Source organism: Schistocerca nitens, chromosome 7 (genome assembly GCF_023898315.1).
Source record: "Schistocerca nitens isolate TAMUIC-IGC-003100 chromosome 7, iqSchNite1.1, whole genome shotgun sequence".
Classification (NCBI taxonomy): domain Eukaryota; kingdom Metazoa; phylum Arthropoda; class Insecta; order Orthoptera; family Acrididae; genus Schistocerca; species Schistocerca nitens.
The window spans coordinates 245,146,027-245,157,890 of NC_064620.1; positions in this window are offsets into that span (position 1 = coordinate 245,146,027).

The window sequence follows — 11,864 nt, forward strand, 5'->3', positions numbered from 1 at the left end:
AACACTAGTAACACCTAATAAGCACACTTACATATTTAAGTGGCACAGAACATATGTTCTATGTCAGGATCTTTTCTTCCGGTTCCTTAACTATTCATGCAAACTAATGAAGTAGTTAACCCCAGCACCATAAATATGTGACCATCCCAAAATATTTAGTTGCGTAAGATGACCAGAAAACATTGATGTCTCAAATGAGGAGTGAACTTTTTTAAAATTGTCAGAAAGACAGGACACCTAATTCCTGTAAGGCATGTAACAGAAAAAAGATCATACGTTTGGTGAAGATATGCAAATGCATAACTACAATCATCAACATGGGGTCAACCTTTCTCATTTATGCCTAGCAAACTTGCATGCATAATAATAATAATAATAATAATAATAATAATAATAATAATAAGTTCAAGTCAATGTATTATAGTAATCTAATCTCATTCTTCCAATATCAGACAGCAAAACTACTTGCCTATTAACACACAAAAAATAATTCACCTACAATTGAAAATTGTATCTCACACATGGGCATAGTCCTTTCTGAGGCCCATTCTATTTACATGGAGAGAAATGGAAGAGGCATTGGGCAAGATGAAGGGAGAGAAGTCACCAGGTCTGGATGAGCTAACTGTAGAGATGGTGAGGGCAGCAGGAGAGGTGGGGATACAATGGCTATATCGAGTAACGAAAATTGTGGGGAGACAGAAGATGATCCAAAAAGACTGGAAGAAGGGAATAACTGCCCTGATCTTTAAGAAGGGAAACAGAAAAGAGTTCAAGAACTATCACGAGATAACACTGATGAGTCATTGTGCAAAGCTTTAACTGCAGGAACAGCACTATGAATATGGAATAGATCTACTAATGACATTCCCAAAACATTGAAAAAGCATATGATAGTGCATGTAGAAGCAAAGTGTGGAAAGCCCTGGAGAACAGAGGAGATTATTTGGAAGATAAGGGAAATACACCATGAGTGTGAGCTGTGTGAAAGTGGGAGCAGAGAGATCAGCTTGGATTAAACAGAGGAATGGCTTGAGGCAGGGAAGTGCACTTTCACCATTACTCTTCATCGTAGTGATGGATGATATAATGAGAACAGTAGCACAAGCAATTGGTGGAAGGATGATGAAAGTTATGGTGTTTGCAGATCTGATGATCTGGGGGAATAAGGAGGAGGAAGTACAAGAGCAGTTGGATGTATGGGAATGAACAGTACAAGAATATGAGATGAAATTTAGTATAAGTAAGAGTGAGATGGTTATCACAACAAGAAAGGAGAGACGAACAATGGGAATAACAATTGGCAGGGAACGACTGAGAAGAGTGGAGAGTGAAGTACCTAGGAAGCCTGAGAAAGTAAGATGGAAAAACGACAGAGAAATAAATGAGCAGGGGAGAAAAGCAGAAGCATTTCAGAAGAGAGTCAGAAGCCTGAAATGGAGCAAGGAAGTACCCCAAATCAGTAAAAAGGTTATATACCAGTCATACTGTGTTCCGACCCTGACATATGCATCAGAAACCTAGGTTATGAAAGGAAGAGAGAAAAGCGAAGTACAAGCTAGTGAGATGAAATTCTCGAGAAACAGTATTGGAGTGACAAAGAGACAGGTTAAGCAATGAGAGGATCAGAGAGTTAATATAGGTGGAACCATTACAGGAGGGGAGAGAGAAATCAAGGCTGATGTGGCATGGACACATTAAGAGAATATAGGAGAACACGATACCCAGCAAGATACACGTGATGAAATTGGAAGGAAAGAAACCAAGAGGAAGACCGAGAGACAGATGGCTGAAAGGAGTAGAGAAATGTGTCCATAAGAAAGGAGAAGACTGGACGAAGGTGAATACGGGGAGATGGCGGCAAGACAGAAGACGATGGAGAGGCCTACGTTCCACAGAGACCCGGTCAGAGGCTGGAAACTGTCGAAGAAGAAGAAGAAGGTGGTGATGATGGGCATAGTAAAGTAATCTTCACAATATTTTCACTAGAAGAGCATGATCTCTTTCACAGCAAAAACTAGTAAACTTTGTCTTCGCAAAACTTCTCTCTGCCAAAAAGAGAAACACCCCCACAAACTCTGAATTGGAGAAATGCATGGAAAACCAGGCATCTACCTAACATTTAATTCGCAAGTCTGCCAGCAAAACTCTAATCTAGATTCAACGTGCACTCCTCTTTGTATTTAAAACGAACTTCAAAGCCTTGTCTAGTGTTTAAGTAAATGGAGCTGTATTAAATGTGTGTGTGTGTATAGCCAACAATACCATGTTTCACTGGAATCACACAGCAATTACATTGAAATGAACTTGTGCCATCACTCAGCTTTCCTGTAGCTTTCTTACACATTATGAACCGAATGGTTCCTCCTATTTTACTCTTGTCCTGCTGATTTATGCTGTATTATCTGATGACCATGTCAACAGACCACTAAATGTCCCAACAGAAAAAGTATGTCAGTAACGAGAACCTTTTGTTTCCTTGATATTCCAATTCAGTGCTTTGTTAAACTCGTTCTCAATATTCTGAATTTTCTCCCACATTTACCACCCAAGCATTGATTCACTAAGTAGGAAGTATTAAACTTTGAAGCCCAATTACTGGAACTTATATCATAAGTAACCTAATCATAGAAGAAGCACTACTTTCATTGCTCTAATGCAGTTATGATCTGAATCCCAAAAATTTATACCAACACCCTACCTCTCCTCTATGCCAAAATTTTTACTGGATTATACTATTCCAATCAAACTCATCATTGCAGCCAATGCTTGAAATACTTTACGTTTATTTTCTACTTGAGAACAATTTCCATACCTAAACTGCCTGTCACATTGGTAAACTCTATTGCACCTACTGTTCAACAATCTTTGCTATGACTATCAATAGAACAGTCATCATGAGTGCACGATTGTGTGTTATATTTACCGCACAATTTTTTACATTTACTACCCTCAATTCAATTGAAAGTACTAATGGTAACAATTCCACCATTAAAACTAACATCCAGGTGTACTTTCAATTAAAATCACATCTTGTGCTCTAGAGCACTGCCTTCACATCACTGTGCCTTGATCTGTTACCACTATAGTCACTATCCACTTTAGCACTGTCTTCCGTTTGTATGAAACTATTCTCCAGAATTACGTTGTTCGCCACCAACATCTACTTGCTTCAAACAAGAATGAAAAATCCATACAGCCAACCCATTCAACATTTCCAGATCATTCCTTTTATTTCCCTATGTTACAAGAGTAACAGTGGTTCCTCTCTCCAAACAGTCACTGTAGTAAGTGTTCCTCTGAACTATTGCCTCAAATATTCAGCATACTTGGATGTTTCCTTTTAATACTTTGACCTGTCAATCCTCACTAATCCAGATTTTTTTCCTTATTACCTGCTAACTGAGTACATTCAAGGGGATGGGCTTACTACTGCCAATTATTCTTTATTCACACACATCTGGACAGTTTTTCCTCCTGTTTCTGCACTGCACATGACTTACTGCATCACAATTCTGAATGCAATGAGCTGAAGTAGCTGTACCTTCTCAATACTGTAAAACCTAGCAAGCCCTAGACATTTCTCAGGTGTCACCTATACCATAATTTCACACATATTTTTGCTGTCGTCTTTCTGTTAGTGTAAAATAATGATGTAATGACTTGTTTGCTACAATAGTTCCTTGCCAAACAACTTTACCACTGAAAAGCAATGTCAAGCACAATATGTGATACAATGCATTGCAAAAACAGTCTGACATGACGCCTATCAGATATGTGATACGATCCATGGTACAACTCGTAATAGAACAATTAACCCGAGTACCTGGATGATATTTCTGATTCAGTTGCAATCATAATCTCTTCTTAACAAGGCACTGTTAGGCTATTTAAAGCTAACAAAGAGAAGTACTGGATGTGCGCGCGCGCGCACACACACACACACACACACACACACACACACACACACACACACACCTGATCATTATAGTAAGACAAATTACTGGAAGTATATAAATGAAGTTAAAATGTAACCAAGAAAAATTTATTTTTTCATGGGACCACCTTACACCTGTAAACAATAGTTACAAATAATAATAAAGTATTTCTACAGCTGTTCAATTTCACCAAGCTAGAGGAGAATTCAAAAGAAACATTGCTAGATTTGAAGTGAGATCTGTCACCTTCTATGGTGTAGCAGAGGGGCAAACTCTGCATAGGGATGGACAGTAAGTTTGAAGAAATGAATGGAAGAAGCCTCTGATACGGAAAACCCTGATTTCTTCTTTGGCATTGTGTCGAGCTCCTCATATAAAGAAACAACAGGAATTTAGCTTTAATTTTTTTTTATGTCTATCACAAAGTTTACCGAGATCTCAGAGCACAAACTGAAACATCCAGTCAGTATTATCGGCTAAGAACTCAGCTTGTATCAGCAGCATACAAAAAAGTGAAACATTAGGTAGCTCCCCACAGCAGGCAGCAATGAAGTAACGTGTGAGATGTAGCTGCCAAACTCGACAGTAGAAATAAGTATCACCCTCTTTCCATAGTTAAAAACAGTCTCTACATGTTGCTATATTTTGCACAGAGCAATGTATGACCTAAAATGCACCAAACAAACTGGCCAACAACTACCTTCTCCACTGAACACTTGACTAAATATGCCCAGTGTGAATTATCACGCTAACTATGGACACCAGTGAAGATTTGAAGGGGAACAAAAACTTTTCCCAATCTCTTTAGAATCAAATGAAAGTCTGCATAGCACAGAACACATGCATAATAAAAACCATTATTTTGATTTTTATGCAAAAAGTGGAAGCTTTAAAAAGAAACTATGAGATATTTGTAGCTTCACTTACTTAAAACTACTTTTTGTGAGGTACATCTGATGACTAAATACTATAAGAAAATTGTCAATCTCATTCCCCAACCTTTTGTGACCAACTAGAAAATTTATTTACCATTGAAGCACTTGTAATGTTGAGAGTACTTAAGGCACGTGTCTGGTCTAGCAATCTCAAAGTGACTGAAACAATGGAACATCCATGAAGGCCATGGCAGCCAGAGACAGTACTCCTACAGGAAAGTCACATTTGCGAAAGGTTAATTGTTTAGCAGTCTTTCTGTTCTGCCTGTCTGCAACTCAACATTTCCACTATATGCTGAGTAGCAACCTATACTTTCCATAATATTGTCAATAAGTGAATGACAACTCAACAGTAACAATAGAAACCAGTGCAGAAAATGATCACAATTTCTATTCACATACTGGCAGACAATCATTTGTTTAATTAAACATACACTACCACAGAAAAAAATTGTACCCCTGGAAAGACAACACCAGTTTTGATCCAATGACAGCATATGCCACCTGGCCAACAGTAGATGTACTGATAATGATTTCAATATCATCTGTCAACAGATAGCATACTGGAATTGCCACCAGAGCAACATCTATCTCTCCAATTTAATAGGGAATACTCACAGCCAGAAGACTCAATGTGGTGCAAAAGTATGAAGCAAGCTGGCAACCATGCCATGCAGAGACAGTCTTGCTTCCTACAGCCAAAAGAGTTTCAAAGGGATCAAATTGTAGTCTTCTGTGAGGCAGGATGATCCTTTTGGAGAAATATCACAGAAGTTGGACGTATTGCATCAGTTGTGCAGTGATGCTGGTATCAGTGGTCACGTGAATATTCTCACATATCTAGACGAGATTCTGGATGTCCACAAAGACAACTACTACAGCACAGAAGAGGGCTTGTGGCCTAAAGTGTCTTTAACTTTGGTGTTTCTGGAGGGAGCATTAACCTGTGCTCGGTACATGCAGAATGTTGTTAGACCAGTTCTTTTGTTATTCTTGCAATCGGAATGTGATGTGTTGTTGCAACAGGATAATGTTGGTCCGTACACTGACCACGAAACAATGCGCTCTGTAAGGGTTGCAAGAACTCCCCTGGCCAGCACAATCTCCACACTTGTCTCCAATTGAGCATGTGAGATATATTATGGGATGAAAAGTGATGTGTCAACCAATAACTCTTACAGAGCCATGTGAACAGGTCAAGCAGGCATGGCTTAACGTATCACAGGACAGTACTTGCCATCTGTATGATTGACTGGATGCCAGTCAGTTCTTGTATTACCGACAATGGAGGCAACACCATGTATTAATATCGGTGTTTCAGCATGGCACAACAACTAGTACCTAAGAACCACTTATGCTGTTTATCTGTAAATGTAATCATTTTATGTACTCCATATGCACTGTTGCAACAACAGATCTTGAGTGAACTGGAATTAATTTTTTTCCAGCAGTAACAGATTTTATCACTGCCAAAGACTGTGTGTGTGCGTGCATTCTGAAAAGACTGCTGTGCTGCATCTAGGACCACTTTATCACGCATGGAAAGTGAGTTTAGAATTCCATGTGGTCACATGTAGACCAGAGAAGACACCAGCACTACTTTATCTGCTAGTTGAACACATTAGAATCTTACAGTAAACTTTGTTTTAAGAAAAGGATGTGACACTGGTTCAGTATCCCCTTTACCTCAATCCTTCACAAAGAATTATGATGTTTGAAACAAATGAAAATTCAATGAGAATAATTCTTTAGGTGTTAAATGGCACCAGCCACCAGTGACACTAGTTCTCTTTCCCCATTTGTAACAGTGGTTACGGCTTAAGATGTTTCCCCTCCCCAAGCATCATATTATAAGCTACTTTCTTTCTTAGCGAACCTTTCATTCGAAAAGTTTTACTGTGGTCACAGTTATGGCATAACCAATACGTACATTTCCACTTTCACAAAACTTGTAGGACAAAATTTATATGTGTTGCTGACTTAATAATCATACACAATAAAGCCATACAACATGATTCATGCCACAAAATATGCTTCACATTGTCCATAATTATTAAAATTGCGTGATTTATGTAATAAGAACTCCTCTATAATTTAAAAATTTTACATCTGCTCTCCACTGTTCTTCCATAGAGAAACATTGGTGAAGCAACACTCACAATTCAGTGAACTACGAATGAGCCCACAATACTAAAAAAAACATTACCTTCAATAAAATAACTTTAAATTGCTGCCAAACTAGAATATTAATCGCTCAAAGAAATTCCTAACAGCACACATTCAAATATAGTTACGAACTATAATATACTTGACACCAATCCTTTGAGCTAATGCAAATTACTACATACCAGCATACAATGAATGCATGTATATATGAAAATAACGTACAAGTGACAGTTCAACTAATAATAACTGAAATGCTGTACACACAAGCAAATTAACAACCAAATCCAGACTTTGCACTTGAAATAGTGGAGACATGTTCGTATCAGCAAAAACAGTGAATGAAAACCAGCACAAGTTTACAATATTGCATTAGCAATAGCCAAAAATAGCTATACTAAACAAATTATAAGCATATGTGCAACATGAAACATGATTATCTACATTAAATCATTTCATTAGAAGTTATCATTTAATGAATACTCACTGAAAGCAAGCTGATCAAGATGTTCCCATTTTTGCTTCATTATTATTTGTTTGAAGACCTGTAGTGGTACAACATTAAGATCCTTTTCATATAAAGAAGAGAGTTAGTCTGATGTGAATTTGTTGGCTACAAAATTTTGTCATACACATCCAATGGCTTTCAAAAACCAAAGAAAACCCCAAAACAATTAGGAGTCTAGCATTTCTTTGTTGTACAAGCATGCTCGACAAACTTTGGGAGAACCTCATTACCTATCTGCATCATGGGCCGAGATCAGAATGTACTTCATTCCATTACTATGACGCTCAATGAGAAATGTTTCAGATTTACTTTATTTGTAACAAAATGCTACAGCAGATGTTACTGTGAAATCTAGCACCAGAAAGTAAAATTCGAGAATAATGAAACAATTAATTTAGTTTCACTACCCTAAATGAAACAGACTAAAAAAACCTGGAACAGATGACATTTCACTTGGCCTTTTAGTGTATCAGCTACATTCCTGTTGCAGTTATTAACATTAGAGACCACCCTGCCAGGGTACACCTTTTGTATAATCAATGCTGGCTCTTGAAATTTCCCACTTGGCATCAAATTGCAGTCAATGATGGATAATGATGTTGAGTTTGATACCGAACTTTGGTTTTTGAAGTGATGAAAAATGGCATTACATTGTCAGACAACATAACCAATACAAGTACTGAATCACACGAATGCAACGTTTGTACAATATTTAAGGAAGTTGAGCTCTCAGCATCATGATAAATTCTTTGTACGAGCACTACCAAATGTCCACATCCTTCTGCCATTGATCTCGGGCCCGAGAGGTCTGTAAGAGTGTCCTCATAGAGGACCATCATAAGATGGGAATAAATCAGCTTGCAGAAATGGGACACAATCTAATGTATGTTACATACTTGGTTAACCATGAGCACTAAAACCTAAGCCCATTTGAAGAGCAACTGTTCATTATGTGATTAACTAATAACTGGTAGTGGCATGTGATAGATGCAACTGCTGTGTAACAGCCCGCCCCTCTGAGATTTCTGTTTAAATAAGTCCTGCAAGTCATCTAACAGAATAACTTGTGGGCAATCGCAAGCACTACTACAATGAGTTAACAGGCAACAACTGACCCTTGTCAACTGTAACCGTCCATCCGTGTGTGTGTGTGTGTGTGTGTGTGTGTGTGTGTGTGTGTGTGTGTGTGTGTGTGTGTGTGCGCACATTAGCACTATTCAGGTTTAAGGTTTGTTACCAGTACCTCCATTTGACATTATTCTGTGGCATGAATACTACTGACAGTTTAATAATACTTGCGTAAGAGTTATTTTCTGCAAGTCATTCAAATGTAAAAAAGCATTGACAATTTGATGAAGTATTTCACTGTACGCAGTCAAATAACAAATGGTGATGACACTGGTTGTTTCTCTATATTAGAAAATTAATCCTGCTCATTGCTGTTTACATTCCTTAAAAGCAATGTGAAGAAGCCAATGTGAAATATATTGAACAGAATCACGAATGATACAATAAATTCTCCAAAAGATTAATATTCAGACAATACAGCCACATATTGCATGCAATATGATTCAGTATTATTGGTTTCACTCGTCAAATGAAAGCACTATCAGATTATCACTGCTCTGGAGGTAACACAGTAAGGGGTTAAAAGCAACTTATCTGGTGAGCAAAGCTGATAGTGAATCCAGCTGTGTTAGATCTATGGGTGCTTTATCTGTATACTAATGTTATGTGTCACAATGCTTCAGCAGGCAATGCTTGTGTTTTCTATGCTTCCAAAAGATTGTCAAGTTTTCCCAGATTTTTATACTAAAATATTCCTTGCTTACGAAAGTTCTGCAAGCACTCCCGTAAACTTGACTAGCCAAAAACTAACAAATTTCTCACATTTTGCAGCAGATAAGCAAAATATTAACAAGTTTATGAATGATTCTCAACCAAAAGAGATAATAAGTACAATATCTACAACCGGAGAATGCATTATTTGAATTCTTTATGTTCATGGTTTAGTAGTTTTAAGATTGGCACGTGAGGCTGATATCAAATAAGCAGAAGAAAGAATGAGTCTGCTGTTTGTTTAAAGAAAAAAATGGTTCAAATGGCTCTGAGCACTATGGGACTTAACATCTATGGTCATCAGTCCCCTAGAACTTAGAACTACTTAAACCTAACTAACCTAAGGACAGCACACAACACCCAGCCATCACGAGGTAGAGAAAATCCCTGACCCCGCCGGGAATCGAACCCGGGAACCCGGGCTGTTTAAAGAAATGTCATGTATGTGTGTGGACAACCAGAAGGAGACATGAATGTTAGTTGCAAGGAACAGAAAAAGGTTAAATCACTGCCTTTCAAGAGGGAGAATAAAATTGCAATTAACTAGAGGTAAGAGATATTTGCACATCTTTACTACTATCCACAACTGCTAACCGAAAGTTCAAGCATAAAATGTTGACATTTTTACATGCAACATACAAATTAGAACAGTACTTAATAGTAGACTTGGTGCCACTGAAAATAGAAATAATTATTAGAAGAATGATATTGTTAAGCATTGTTGAATTTTATTGGTGGAAGACTTAATATAAATGGTGAGAAAAAGGCTCTGCTTGAATTCTAAATAGCTATTATTGAGAACATTTTGAAGGAACCAAAATGATTGATGTGTGTCGTAACACACACCACTTGCCTCCAAATACCAAGCTCAGAGAACTTATCAGTAGAAATCTAGAGACTTATTCCACCTATTACAGAGACCTGGAGATCAAAGACGAGTTCCAAGATTCATCAACATAAATGGACAAAAACTGTGCCTTAACATTGTTTAGTATCCACACTTTCATGCATATTACACCTTCAAACACTTCAACATACCGTTAAATACATCATCTTTCTAATTTAGTAACGACACGTATGAAAAGACGAAATTCTAGGTAATCTTTCTGTTCCTTTAAGCACACGTAAATACTAATTTTAGAAAAACTAATTTATAAATTATATCAATATTACCTTAGGATTAATCTTTTTCATAAAAATATCTTCATTAATCTCTCTGTAACTGATATAATTACTTGTGAAGTATAATTTGCAAATATCGAGATACTGCAATAAAATGGTCACCTATGCTGAGGACTACGTCATGCTATGCTCCCGATTTTGCCATTAATGAACCAGATGAAGATACGAACCCAGTCTCACTGCTGATCTTGTATGCCAAATAAAACCCAATGAAAACATTGAAGTATGCAAAAGGGCAAATATCTTTTCCAACAGTACTGACTGTGTTAGGTTTCTAAGAAATTACATTGTACAAACAAAATCTAACCTCATACATTAATCCTACAAAAATAACAGAAGTACTTGCCAAGGGATTTTAAGATCAGTGCATGGATGTCATTTCTGGTTTGTAATATTAGTTGATCTAGAAAGAGTTAAATTTATTGGAATAACAAGTTTTGACAGGTTTTTTTTGTTAACTGTTCGTGACCAGGAATGTCAGCTGGCAGAAATTACCTAAAATATGTACTGCTCTCATATTCCATGATTAACTGTTGACCTTAAATTCCACTTTACTTTACCTTTGCTCAATTACCAGTCTTAAAATGTATGTAGCACAATAACGACAGAAGTGCTCAAATGGAATATAAAATAGCCAAGAAGAAATGGTTACTACCACTTGTTCACATTTTCTTTAGCTCTTCCAGAGTCTGCAGGTAGTAGAGTGACCTTTGGCCTATCACAGGATGGAGACAAAAGCGGTAATTTTCATGTGATCCATCTTATGAACCTAAGGAAAAAGTAGAATCTTTCGTTTATTCAGCACACAACAAACAATAAATCACCTTAGGTTTGAAGAACGAAGCTCTTCACCATATGGCTATCTTCAACCTAATTAATTTTAACAAGCGAAGTAACAGCAATAAAATATAGGCTCTTGAAAATGTCATTTTACTACAAAATTTCCAACTTGGCACCTTTGTTCTGGCATATACTACCTCTTATTGATCAGTGTGCCTCATTTTCTTCAGTAAAGCCCCCAACCATGTCCTTTTGTCACACTCACTGACTTAACACCACGGTTTCTCCACTTCACAAATGCAAATTGTCACATTATTACAACTGTTTCTTCCTATTAAAAATATACATATTACACTGCTAATATTTACATTAATTATCTGACCATTTTAATTCGTGGTTTTTGTTACATACTGATAAAGGCCAAAGGAACTTCTGAAATGCAGTCTGGCTCTATCTCATTCATACATTATTAAATCTGTCCCAGTGAACTGCTATTTTGCTTCAAGATCAGTTTCCTTC